Below are 13101 nucleotides of genomic sequence, written 5' to 3'. Positions count from 1 at the left end.
TCTGCGCGTAAATGTCCACTACCCACGATACGTTTGCTTCAATAGCACAATTGTGCTCTCTGTACTCTGTTGTAAAAGCTTATTCATAGCCCATGCACTCGTGTATCTTGGTTCCCATCGCTCGAAAAAGCTAGAAGCTCAACGTTTTGTTTCAAAGATGGATACCCGTCTCTTTAAAAAATATTCCAAGATTTTAAGGCTTTCCAATTGCTAAATGCGCGTAATTTTATTTCCCCGCGTAACCATTGTCCAATTTAACAGTATACGCTCCAAAGATTTAACGGAGTCGTAAAAAATTATGATTATAACATTATTCTACGCACGGCTAAATGGCAATTACTTGTGCCTAGAATTACAGTTAAACGGTAATTACGACCGTTTACAGCGTATCGCGATACACAACAGGCAGAAAGCAAAGGAAGTGATCTCAAAGATGCGATCGTTAATGCGCATTTTAATACGCACATACAATCAGGTGAATACATATTTATACTGCGTGTGCAGCGGATACAGCACTGAAAATACTGGAAGCTCACTGACTCGGCAAATAAAAAAGAAATGGAAAAAACGAGTTTATAATAGAATTCGTTTCTAGAACACATATCTAAGGAACAGGATCGGTGGATAAATGTCTTAAGTAGAACTTGAATTTTCAGTAACATTCAGTGACTTGTGGAAATACTTGAATACTTACTATAAAAATATATTATAAAATATTCCATGAGTACATTGTGCGTGTTATATAAAATATTTTAAAATTTTACTAATTTTTCAATCGATATCATAATTATATCGATAAAGTTTAAAACAAATCTGAATGTATATAATACATAGAAGTTACAAGACCTATATTGCAAACATATATGTTTAGTTTATGTATGTCTAGTAAAAAAAAAAGAACAAAAAGTATCATACTGTATAAATAGCCATCTTAAACAGATATAATATGTGTTAAATATGGCCCCACTGAATAATGAGGTTTATTAACATAATACAAGATAATTGATTTAAATACTTCTCTGATCTGTGCGGAACTTTACTTGAACTAAATACTTTGTAATTTCTATATACATTCTCAGATTTGTTTCACGCGTTGCTAATATAATCATAGTAGTCGGGTCTCGTACCAGTGCTAATGAAATTTCAAAACGTCTAGTATAACACATATAACACATTAAAAAAAAACAGTCTACAAATGTTCGAATACCTTCGTGAATAATAGTTTCTTCTCAAGTTACACATGTATAACTATATGTCTGCTTCTTATTTATTACCTTTCATGTAGCAAATTGTTTATAGCAATTGTAAATAACCAAAAAAAAAAAAAACAGACAAACAGACATGGACTTTCACCTGAACAGTATAAACCGTTGGCCAACTCGAGCAACGCCAGATTGTACTTGGTACACGTTTTTATTGTGTTTCTTATCGAAGCATGACAACGCGGCGTGCTGTTTCGATCGATCCATCGGATCTGTTGAGGCAGGCCGCGATTTTCTTGCTGAAGATAAACCGAGCGTTCTCTAAGCGTAAACGCGCACAAGAGGAAGGTGGGAGGAGGCGCGCGAGCCGGTCGAGTGAGAAGCTCGCGATGCGAGAATATCCCCAGCGTACGACATGGCCGACCGCGGTTGGCAATTTGCGCCAAGCTCGCTTTTATAGCTAGGGAATGTTTCATGAAGCTGCACCGAACCTATACTGCATAACGTGACGATCGTTAGAACGTTTCTCGGAAGCATGTAACGACTTGACACTGCAAAACTTTGGAGAAGGAATATGGAAACGAATGCGTTGGTTGAAACGATGGTTTCAGTCTCAAATGGGGAACAATTTCGATGCTCGACGATAGAACCGTTATAATAGTGTTATATTGGTCGGGACCTTACCTGACCAGGTATCGAGGGGGTTATGATTCCAAGAAATCCCGAGTAATTTTTTTCTACGTTGAACGCTATAGGAATATGGATAGCCGACACATTTGTCCGTTTAACGTACAATGACTTAAGAAAGTAGGTATATAACCATTGATCACTTAGGTCAGGTATATTCTACCATGTTATACAACTAACTGTATATTTTGAATTAGCTTCTTGTTACATTGATTTAAAAAATGGTGTCGAGTGCTTTATCATAGAAGTCTTCGCAAGCCTTCGTTCACTTTATGAAGTAGCCACTTGTGCTGAAATATATGCTAGATATATTTCTAATTATTATCAAAGGAAGCATATTCGTGGGAACATCTTTCTTTACCATCGAGCGCGAGTAGGATACGAATATCTGACAAACTCGTTTCTTTCTTTTTTTCGTTCGTTTTTCATTTGTTTCTTCTCTTCGAAAACCAGCGGAGATAGCGAGGGTCAGCTAATGAAATAAAATCCCCGCCAATCAACATGGCACAACCGTATCTGAAATTCTGTCAGATTCGTTGGCGTGTTCCTTTGATCCTGTTACCTGGATGGTTAATTGGATGCCCCGCTTAAAAGCGTATTACGACGCTGAAGCAGTTATCTGCACCGAGGAAAGTGGTCTACCGCTACGAGTTTCCAGTATCAAGTCCGATCGAGCTCGATTAAGTGCCTCGTCCTTGCTCGCTGCTTGCAAAAAGTTTCGTTATGCAACCGCACCAAATTCTCGTGGAATCTGAAACTGAGACCGAGGGTCGATGAATATTCCAAGCAGACGGGCGCGTGTCTGCGGCGCGGCGGTGGGACGCGACAACTTGAAAAATTCAAGTTGCTTGCCAGATCCCACGGAGAAATCGAAAGAAGAAGAAAAAAGTTTTGACCGAGAAGTTAAACCGCTGCATACTTCACAACCAACCGAAGTTCCATCGATCGTATACTGTTACCCACGCGGTGGAGGAGCTTCTTGCGGCTTGATCTTCCGCGTGCGTGCCTCGTATACGAAGTCGCTGAAATAGCGATCGATGTCCCTTTTATGGGGACTAATATGCCAAGTCCAGCAGTCTGACTCGTCTGATAGCGGCGGCCCTCGTACATGGCGCGATCGAACCAGACACACGATCTGCCGACAGGCCAAGGATTGACAGAGATCTTCTTCTTCTTCTTCAACTTCCTCTTCGTTCTTGATTACGGTATCTTGTCACGTTGCTTGGCTCAGGCGAATTGTCAGTTGTGAATCGTTTCTACGGATGGATTTGGTCGCTCGAAAAGCTTTCACGATGACCTTTGAACTGGTCGTTTTAAACGAATGGATGATTGATTGTAAATGGGATATTAAAGTGCTCATCTCGCACGTAGAAGAATCTATTACGACGATTTTGCTATGAACTTGATGATGATTGAGAGATCTTTGAAGAACCTTAAGGCTCCTATAATGAGATCTTAATGGCATCTTAAATCTTCGAATGAAGTTACACGATATGACCTCGGCAACCCTCGGTGATTTTCGGATGATCTGCGATGCCGATGATTAAACTGCGATAACCTCGGATAATCATTAGACAGAAAACTTTTAAGAAGAGTCTAATAAAATTATGGTTTTATAAAATAAAAATGCTCGATCTCAGCGAAGGAATATTCGATAAAACGCTTCAAAGGTCGGTTCGAAGCTGTGAAAAGTTTCAATACGATCCAATATTTTTAACGTTTCGAAGAGATCGGATCAAGTAGCGAAAATTGTGTGTAATACGTTGAGATATATTGATTAACTCCATAAATTAGAATGTAAAGAAAATGTGTCGAACGATACAATACTTTAAGAATTCTATTGGGATTTACGTACGTTTATTTTATTCTCTTGGAAAACAAATAAACCTATGGAAGGAAATAATCTATTTCTTTGAGATGCTTAATAATAATAAGGCATCCAGATAATGAAATTGAGAAGTTTGCAAAAAGTAAAGCTGATCGGTTTGATTACTGAGAGGTTCGCACAGCGACTGCTATCAGAAAACTTAGTGAAATGTCAATAATTCGAAGGCACAGCTACGCGCCAACAAACGAGAAGCGCGGAATGCATAGAAAACTGGTTGGCGCGGAGGATTAAATCATCGCTAAATTGACGCGTCACGCGAGTCCCCGTTATTTCGTAGCTCGCGTGTATGATATTACGGCATTGTGATGCTCGATACGCGCGATCGTCCAGAAAAGGGACGCCGAGACGTGACGGTAATCCGCGAGACCATGAGCCAAAAGTAGCTTCGTGTACCGTTCGGATTAGTTACTATCTTTTTTACGATCGTCCAGTTGGCGCAAAAATCCATCAGACTAGGAGCGCAAAAATGACCTTCTTCTCGGCACTGACCATGCATCATCATCCCGATTGCTCGTTAAAAAAAGAAAACAAGAAAAGAAAAAAAATCTAATAAAAGAAAAACGTTCTCTTCCGCGTCGAGGAGTCGGCCGAAAGGGACCCTACAAAAATTACGTCACGTACACATGACTTTCTCTTAGCCAACGATCGTTTAACGTCCGATCCGATTATTTATAGCCACGAGCGTTTTAATAACGCGAACGCTTGATTTCTACGAGTGATCGAGGATGTGTCATAACCGCGTTTCCAATTGCGTCCGCTTTCCACGCGAATTTCACGATCTTCTTTATACGTACACTCCCGTTCAGAAGTACCTACTAGGATATCTATAAAAGTAAGTTAGGATTAGAAAGAAATGCGATAAACAGGTATTTTCTTATAATTTTTCCAAGTAATTTTGACAAATCCCTTTCTGTCTATTCTGAATTATGTGTCTGATATGAATATAATATAATTCTAACCTGTCAATCCCGGATTGATTATAGTGGAATTCCATTTATCTGAATTTGTCGAGGAACAAACATTTTATATAATTGGAGTTCGTAGTATATCATTTTCCCAATTATCTATCATTTTTCGTACATATAATTTTCGTTCAGACAAATGGATTCGATCGACAATAATTCAATTAATCGGGTATTAACTAAATTGATTGAAACTAACATTCGTTCCAACAGACGCAGATAAACGGAATTCTATTGTATCCCATTTTGTTCGAAATCGGTAGGTGTCCTACTATTTATGAACGGGAGTGTAACTACGTATCGTATAAAACATAAGGATAGCTTGAAAACGTCGTAACCTCGGATTCTTTCCGAAACACTGTAGCAATCTTCGTTTACTCGGATTAGAATCCAGTCCACACGCCAATCCGTGTAGCCTCCAAGGTAAACAAAGCCATAGACCGTTCGTAATTAAGGTTGACGCGAAAATAATTAAAACAAAAACCGTTTAAATCTGCCGTGACGTACGTATGTACGTGGTCTCGTGTTACGAGCAGATGGCACGCGGTGAAAGCGACGCGAACTGTTTTTCAGTGGCAACACGATGATACGCAATCTGCGATGCGATTCTTTCGCGAGTCGCAATGGTTGAGTCGCGTTAGCGCGCGCGCGCGTTCTTCTTTCTCTACTCCACGTGATAAATGAGTCAATTTCGCGGCGTAATACACGCGTGGCAAAAGATACGATCTGAACGGTTTAACAGGCCGGGGATATGTTCCAGTAATCAACAATTTCCGTTGCTAATCGACTCATACGAGTCGTAGATTTTCGCGTGAATCATCAGGAAGAAATTCAAAAACAAGTAAAGGAAACGAAGGAAAATCAATGGCCCCGCCTGATCGACCCACTTTTATCGATAACACGGGGGGCTCGCTTATCTTCGGATAATCGTAAGAACCGACCGAATTGGCACGACTTACCAACGCCACACTCACGCTAGCCATAGTGTCTGCTCGGCTAATCGGGATTAAAGGGAGTTAACTGAAACGCTGCCACGCGTTATCCAATTCCGTTACGATCGATTCATTTCCACGGACCGATTCTCGTACGCAACAAAATCCCCTGTATGGAATCCAACGGTCTGCCAATAAACAAGAGTGGCGACAAGGTAGACGAAAAAAGTGCATTTGTTCCAAAAACGAAATCGATGTAAAGAAGAAATTTATACATTTATGAGTCCAATTAAAAAAATAGAATCTAATCGGAGGCTTGTTTCGCACGTTAAATGTAACTTGATATTTTCTATACTTTTGCAGATTACGTGCATTCCATGTATTTTTGCAGTTTTATATCGTCTATGGATGCATAAACAGCCACAGTCTAGCGATCGTAGAATTTTCTATCAGGGTTCTATATAACACTTGTACCCAAGTTCCTAATAAATTCGTTTGTAGATGCTGAATCTGGCCCAATACGAGCCTAACTCGACTAGGCGAAACGCGTATCAACGAGAATTAGGTCGTACCTCGCTGATTCCCGGAAGGCGCAAAAGGAACGCAAATAATTTCGTTCCTATGATCGTTGCCGAGGATCGTGGCTTCGACAGGCAATAACTTCGTTCCGCTGTAATAAATATCTCGGGTGGAGGAGGTACCAAGACACCCATGACCAAAAAGACTTCACCAGCTTCTTTATTTCACTCTTCTATTTTTTCTCCCCCCATTTTCATATATATTGTTCTCTTTCTCCTTCCTCCGAGCTTCCGCGAAGCAAGTTCTTGGCTCTCTGTAAATTAAACGATCGACCACGGTCGGCGAAAGTGGAGCAACCAGGGCCAAGGAAAAACGATCTTTCACGGCGTGTCGAGCCTCTCGAACCCGTTGAAAGATCTTGGGGAGAAGATAAGAACCGGAGGTTGCCGGATATAAGCAACACAACAACGTGGAATCAAACGTTCGAGGGTGAAAAATCCACGACGGGGGCTAGATTTCGCTACACGAAATACACTCTTCTAATTTCCATTCACGAACAAGCACGACCGTTCCCTACATCTTACATTATGTGGGGGCGAAAGATACGAACGAAGATCCTTTTGATAGCAGACACGAAGAAGAATCGTTGCTGCGCTTTGCTCCCATTTCCCTCCACTTCGAGTCAAATTAACGAATGAAGCTTGGAGGAATTTAAATGAGTCTGCAGAAATCTTGGAGCAAGGTCAAAGAAACTATGATAACGTCGAAACTCGAGAAATTTGATCGGGACTTCTCTCTCTGTAAATTTTAGTTAACCTTACGTTAACATTATTTAACTAGTATTAGTTAATTCGAGTCGCTTTAACACTATGACGAGCAGCTAATCTCAAGTTTTATAGTTTTCACGTGAAAGGTTCAGTAAATGTGGATTTTGCTAGGTCCGTAAGGAGATTTCTATAAATGTTCAATGACTTTCATGAGTCGCTGTATGTATCGTACGCATAGCCAACACTCACATGATACAAGATACTACATATAGCATCATCAATCGGTCATCATAGTGTTAACGTTCGCTATAACTCCCTGTGAACTTGTTAGATGAAACTCGATGATGGTGTTTGTTGTGGTATCGATCTGATAATCGATATTTTCGACGCGGCGTGTAATCTCTTCTTCCGAAGCTAATCTCACCGGATTTGCTGGCGGCTTCGTTACAGTTTCTCGTTTCAATAAGAAATGAAGTGTACAATGAGCACCAGTGTATTTCCTTCTTAGAAATCTAAAGAGGGTGCACATACACGGAGAAACGCGAACAATCGTCCTCGTGTGTCTTTAATCTCGGCGAATTAATCCGCGGTATCGCATCTCGTCCGGTCAGCGGCTGGCGTATCTCGTTGCTCTCGTCGAAAGTCGAACCATCGCGATCGAGGCGAATGTTCTCCTCCGGTGAGAAGATTATCGCCGCGGGAATAAGTGGATGGAAAATTGTTCTACGCGAACGGTGGTAGCTGGTGGAGAATTGCTTCGATAAATAACCGGCCAATAATCTACGAAAGTCTTTAACTTAAATCGAAAACATCGATCAACTTTCCTTTCTCATATTCTGGCCGATTACGCGTTTAAGGGGAACTGAATTATACATTTTATTGTGTACTCCAAGTCGTTCGAAGAAAGTTTAACGATAAACGAGACAACAAGGTAACAACGATCGAGTATTGCTTTCAATATGATCTACCTTAATGCCGACAACGGTTTCACCCAAGTCCGGCCATATTTAACCACTTTATGAACAAGAAAGATCCTTGTTCAGTTCTTGACCAAGACACACAAGAATTATCTTTCTCTTTTAGCAAGGATTAAAGGATCGAAAGAAGGTAGAGGGTTCGTTAGTTCCATCTCCTTGATTAAATTGCCCCGACTCTCGTGCGCTTCGCCCTTAGCTTCTGTTCTGCTTTTATCGATTCAAAATCTCCCTCTCTCTTTTTCTCTGCTCGTTTTCACGTTCTCTTCTATGACACCCTGTATGTCGTATTACACGATATTCTTTATCGAATAAAGGACAACGACTCGAGCTCGACATATCCGTAGAATTCATCAAATTAAAAGCTTTGGCCTCTTTCCAGGAAATTAACGATTATTTTAATGAGAGATTTTCGTTAACTTCGCTTGCCCAGAAATTTATCTAGCCGGATGCATAGGAGTCGAATGAAATAATTCGTTAAACCGCAAACATTCCGAGCAGGATGTAGGCGTGACCGAGGTTGTCTACCCCTTTTAGGCTTTCACCGAACTACAAGCCATAGATAACAGTTGCTCCGCGTAATTATACCATAGTACAAGGAGTATCGTCTCGTTACGACTCCGCAACCGGCAGTGTTCTTGCGCCTGCGAAACACTGGTTCCCCATTAGCCGTGGATCTCACGGAACATAACACAACGTACACTACAAAATCCTCGATCATCGTCCGTTAGAAGATCTCTGACCGATCAAACGGACCTACCGAATGGAAGCACGTTCGGTTCTTAATTCCAGGATACAGCGACTCGTAACTAATTACAAGGTAATCGAGCAGATTCCTCGAGTTCGTTGATTAATCGCGCACCGTATCTCCGGGTAAGTTCGTTAGCTTGTGATATCAGCGTGTAGATGCGGCGAGTTCGAGAGCGCAGAGGATAATAAAAAGGGCTGTGTACACGTGGAGAGTGGCGCGAGGTTGACCCAGATGATGGGTTCGATCGATCGACGGTATCCTTTGGCTCGCGTTTAACGCCTACAGACAGCACAGGGTAAACGGGCTGCGCGAGAAAAGAAAAAGAAAAAGAAAAAGGAAGGGACAGGAAAGAAAGAGGAAAGAGAAAACGTGACCGACGTGACGCTTCGACTCGTCCTATACCTGCTCCTTGCCTAAAGATCAATGCGACTCCCGTGAAAGGATGCGAATTACGCGCTTCGCCAAGTGAATAACACCGCTTCTCCTTTTGTGTTTAACTACGTTTTGTTCTTTGGATAGTTATTTTATTGCTCGAAAGTTCGTGTTGTTTTTTACAGTCGGTTTATTTTATTATACCCTATTTATTGTACAGTTCAGAAAAATTGAAAAAAATTATTTATTATGCACAGGTATATCGTTGGCTATAAGTGTTAGGACATACACATAAATGCTTGGAAAAATCTATGGAACTTTACTTTCATTTCATTGCGCAGGAAATAGATATAATAAAATAAATAGAAAATAAAAGCTCAGTAGAGAGCATTCAACTTCTATTACATACCAGCCAATCAGCAAATCATTGATTGACGGATATGTACTGCTTTCAGTTGGACATGAAATGCATCAATTAAAGGGAAAATCCTCGTACTGATCCATATCGATGGTATTTTCCAACAGGGAGAAAGACCTTGTAAAAAGTGTTCAATGTTCATCGAGAATTTATCGTATATTATGCATATTTTGCTCTTTACAAAACATTTTTCCATTGCAGGAAGCTGAATAGTCGAGAAGCCTGTAGAAACTACTTCGAGAAATTCATTGCTGACAATGACAAGCTTTTTCGGAGAAACGATCATGAAATTTCCCAAATACCTACAAATACACGTTTCTTAAATTTCACGATGAACTTTCCAAAGGAACTACAATATCAAAATTCATTCGTTATGAATCGATAATTCCGACACGTCTGCAAGTTATTCATCTACGTTAATTGATGACAGAAAGTTCACATAGACATGACAGAAATATAATTGATGGATTATTTTATACGAAAAGTAGACAAGAGCAGTGAAAGCTGACCGACGCGGCGCAGAAAATCAAGATGCACGCGTTCGGACACGCTCCGTTCAGAGTTCCTCGAAAAGAGACAAGAGGGCACGGCTCGATCTCGAGACGAGATGTCTCGAGCGTACGAAACGGAGAGTCTTGCCTCACGTTTGCATTTCAACACGTGACGAGGCGCGACGACGACGACACGCGATTCTCGTCCACTTTCCTCGACTTTCGTGCGTCGTGGCTCAGACTCGATTGCCTTCGCCGCGACTTAATTAACGCCACGTGTCTCTACAGGCTTCTTTTCGTTTGGCTACCATCACGCCATGTGTCGTTTCACTTCTTGAGAAATTTTCGTCTACTTTAGAAACGTCTGGTGTTGAGACTTCGTTGAATGATGAATTCTCTGTCAACTTTGAGTCACAATAGCACGATGTCGGTGCAAGTTCCTCGAATTAAGAAAGTTAGATCAATACGTGTCGGTCATCGGCACAAGCAACATTTGACCAGCTATGACTGTTCGTAAGAGTTCAAAAAAGAGATACAGTCCTCGTCCGAATGTACAATTTTATGTCAGAGTAAACAATCAATCGATTTGTATGATTTATAAAATTCGTTCCCAAATCTTTATTTCATTGTTAAACCTGTTATTGTTAGACAAGAGAATTTATTAGATAGTAACTTCTAATTTGTAGCTTGTAAAATTTCGCTACGTTTAAGGCGTGATCATTTGCTATTTTCCATTGAGTTTTAACATCTCAACTATATACAGGTAATTTCACGGGTACTTTTAAATTTTGTGGATTACATCGATCACTATCTAAATCCTGATTATATAAATTGTTCCACTTTATTCAAAATCTCTGGTAGCCTCGCTCGAAAATGTATCGCTCCTCTTTACGCGAGAAATTGGATGCTGATAAACGGATTAAGGTTGACAAGCGACCACATACGCAGCTATTCGAGCTGCATTCCAGTGCTGGTCTCACACGTGGGGGGGCTTCCCATCAACTGCATCACCGGGTCATAGCAAATTGTACGTCATTGTTAGACAGACGGAAGGATGCGTGTTACGCGTGTACTTGTTAGTCCAGGAAAGTCTTACACAAGTGGCCAATTACCCATGAACCACGTCAAACATATACGAAAAGCTATACAAATTATTTTAAGTGGAATCACCCAGCCCTTGATCAAACACACACGTATCTACTATTCAACGAATAACTCGTACGACTTTTGTCTCGAGTTTGCTGTTTTACATACGATTCAAGGTAAATGTCCCACGCATACATACATAGGGCAATAGTGTTGTCATAATACGATCGTACAACAACGATAAAAAAAGACGTTGGATGATAAAAAAAAAAAAAAAAAAGAAGAGAAGCTCCGAGCGAAAAGCAGTATTAAACATTCAGTAGGATATATCGTACACGTAGGACGAGGGTGGAAAAATCGAAACGTGGCAGCAACTGACACAGGATTACCATAAATTTTCTAGGCGTACGCGCACGCCGCCGTCAATTTCTCGTTTCGTGCGCGCCGATGCGCGTCCCATTCTATTAAAAGTAACGCGTGATAGTCATTCGCGCTCCTGACATTCGTCTCGCACGCGCAGAGGCGTTCCGTTTCCTCGGTGGTATCCGTGACATCGTTTCTCCATTCAATCACCATGAATCCTGTTAGATTCAACGATTTTCCAATTCAAATTTATCGAGTAGGTTTTCCCAGAGAATGAAATCGACGCTTGGTAAGCCCTCAATATAGGATGAATCGATATCGAAGTGTTTTTATACGATTCGAACGTTGGATGACCAACTCTACCTCGATTTTGAGTCACGATACTCGTTTAAGATAACGAAGTGAATTTAAAGCCAAAACATATTAGTCATCGGAGCATTTAATATCTGAACGAGCCAGTTACTGATAAGGACTAAGTCCAAAGTTGTAGACTTTATCAAAATTGTATATGTCAGCGACGATGCATTTTTAAGAGTCGTCGAATGCAGTTGGTCTGACATTAGTCCGCTTTCGGATGATTTACGATAGATATACAAACTGTGTGTGGTCAGTGAAAGTGCGAATGAGATTATGCAAATGACTAGTGACTGGAAGTCTCGTAGATATTGGGTATGGAAGATTCGATTGATAGGTGAGAGGTAATTTAGTTCCTCTTTGTGAGGTGCGACATGGCATTTGCTCCAGAATTTTGGAATATAGTAGAGCGAATGTCTAAATGATGCGGTCACACAGTAATTTGTCTGCCTAATAAAAATTCCTAACATAGTATACATAGTCACGAAACACTCACGACTAGTCTTCGTATACTCTACAATAATTTTCAATTAAATTAAACTCCATCAAATTTCATCATGAAATTAGTATATTCTATATTACAAGAAAAGAAGATAACACAACTAACTTAATTAACTTAGACTTAAAGTTAATTTAAAGTTAAAAATAGCAAGACCACACAAGAACTTGTTTTTCCTATTTGTTTGAATATTTTTATGAAATAACTATTGGTACTTCGTACGCTAATAAATAACTATAATATTATTTGAATAAAGATAGCCACTTATACAGTGTACGAGGACTCTAATGACTGACTGGATACCTTCTAAAATCAAAATACCTTAGTTCAGAAAAATAACTGGACATATATCAACAAATTCAAATGTCAACTCTTTTGCTGAAAATTATAACATTCAAAATACACACGAAACACGTTATTAATTAATGTTCACATTGTTCACCATTTGCCACTACGACTAAGTTAAACCGCTTTTGCCAGGTCATTGGATCGTTGATCGCGATAACCAGCTTCGGCTAATATCATACTTTCAAATGAATCCGCGACAGTCCTTGACGAGGATCTTGCGTGACGCTCGAGGATAAATCGATATTACGGTTAACAATACAGAGACACGATACACATGCGACCTGCTAAGCACAGGAGGACTGACAAATAAATTGACTCGACCTGGCTAAGGACCGTGCGAACTCGGATTTCACGTTCGAACCCAATACACACAGGTGCAGGACGGTTTATCGACTTCCTGCTGCACCTGTGTTTCTCTCCACTCCGTACACCGATGTCGTGGTGCGTTAAGTCCCGTCTTTCTACGTGGGCTGGGCTCTCGTGTCTCA

At 40.5% G+C, this 13101-nt stretch overlaps 1 protein-coding gene across 11 annotated transcripts in view; it reads right to left on the bottom strand.

Annotated features, from left to right (window-relative positions):
* Nucleotides 1-13101, bottom strand: part of LOC126868279 (MAP7 domain-containing protein 1) — a 207000-nt gene that overhangs the window by 140796 nt on the left and 53103 nt on the right. The window lies entirely within an intron of this gene.

This window comes from Bombus huntii, chromosome 8 (assembly GCF_024542735.1).
Source record: "Bombus huntii isolate Logan2020A chromosome 8, iyBomHunt1.1, whole genome shotgun sequence".
NCBI classification, from domain to species: domain Eukaryota; kingdom Metazoa; phylum Arthropoda; class Insecta; order Hymenoptera; family Apidae; genus Bombus; species Bombus huntii.
This window is presented reverse-complemented; position numbering and strand designations above follow the sequence as displayed.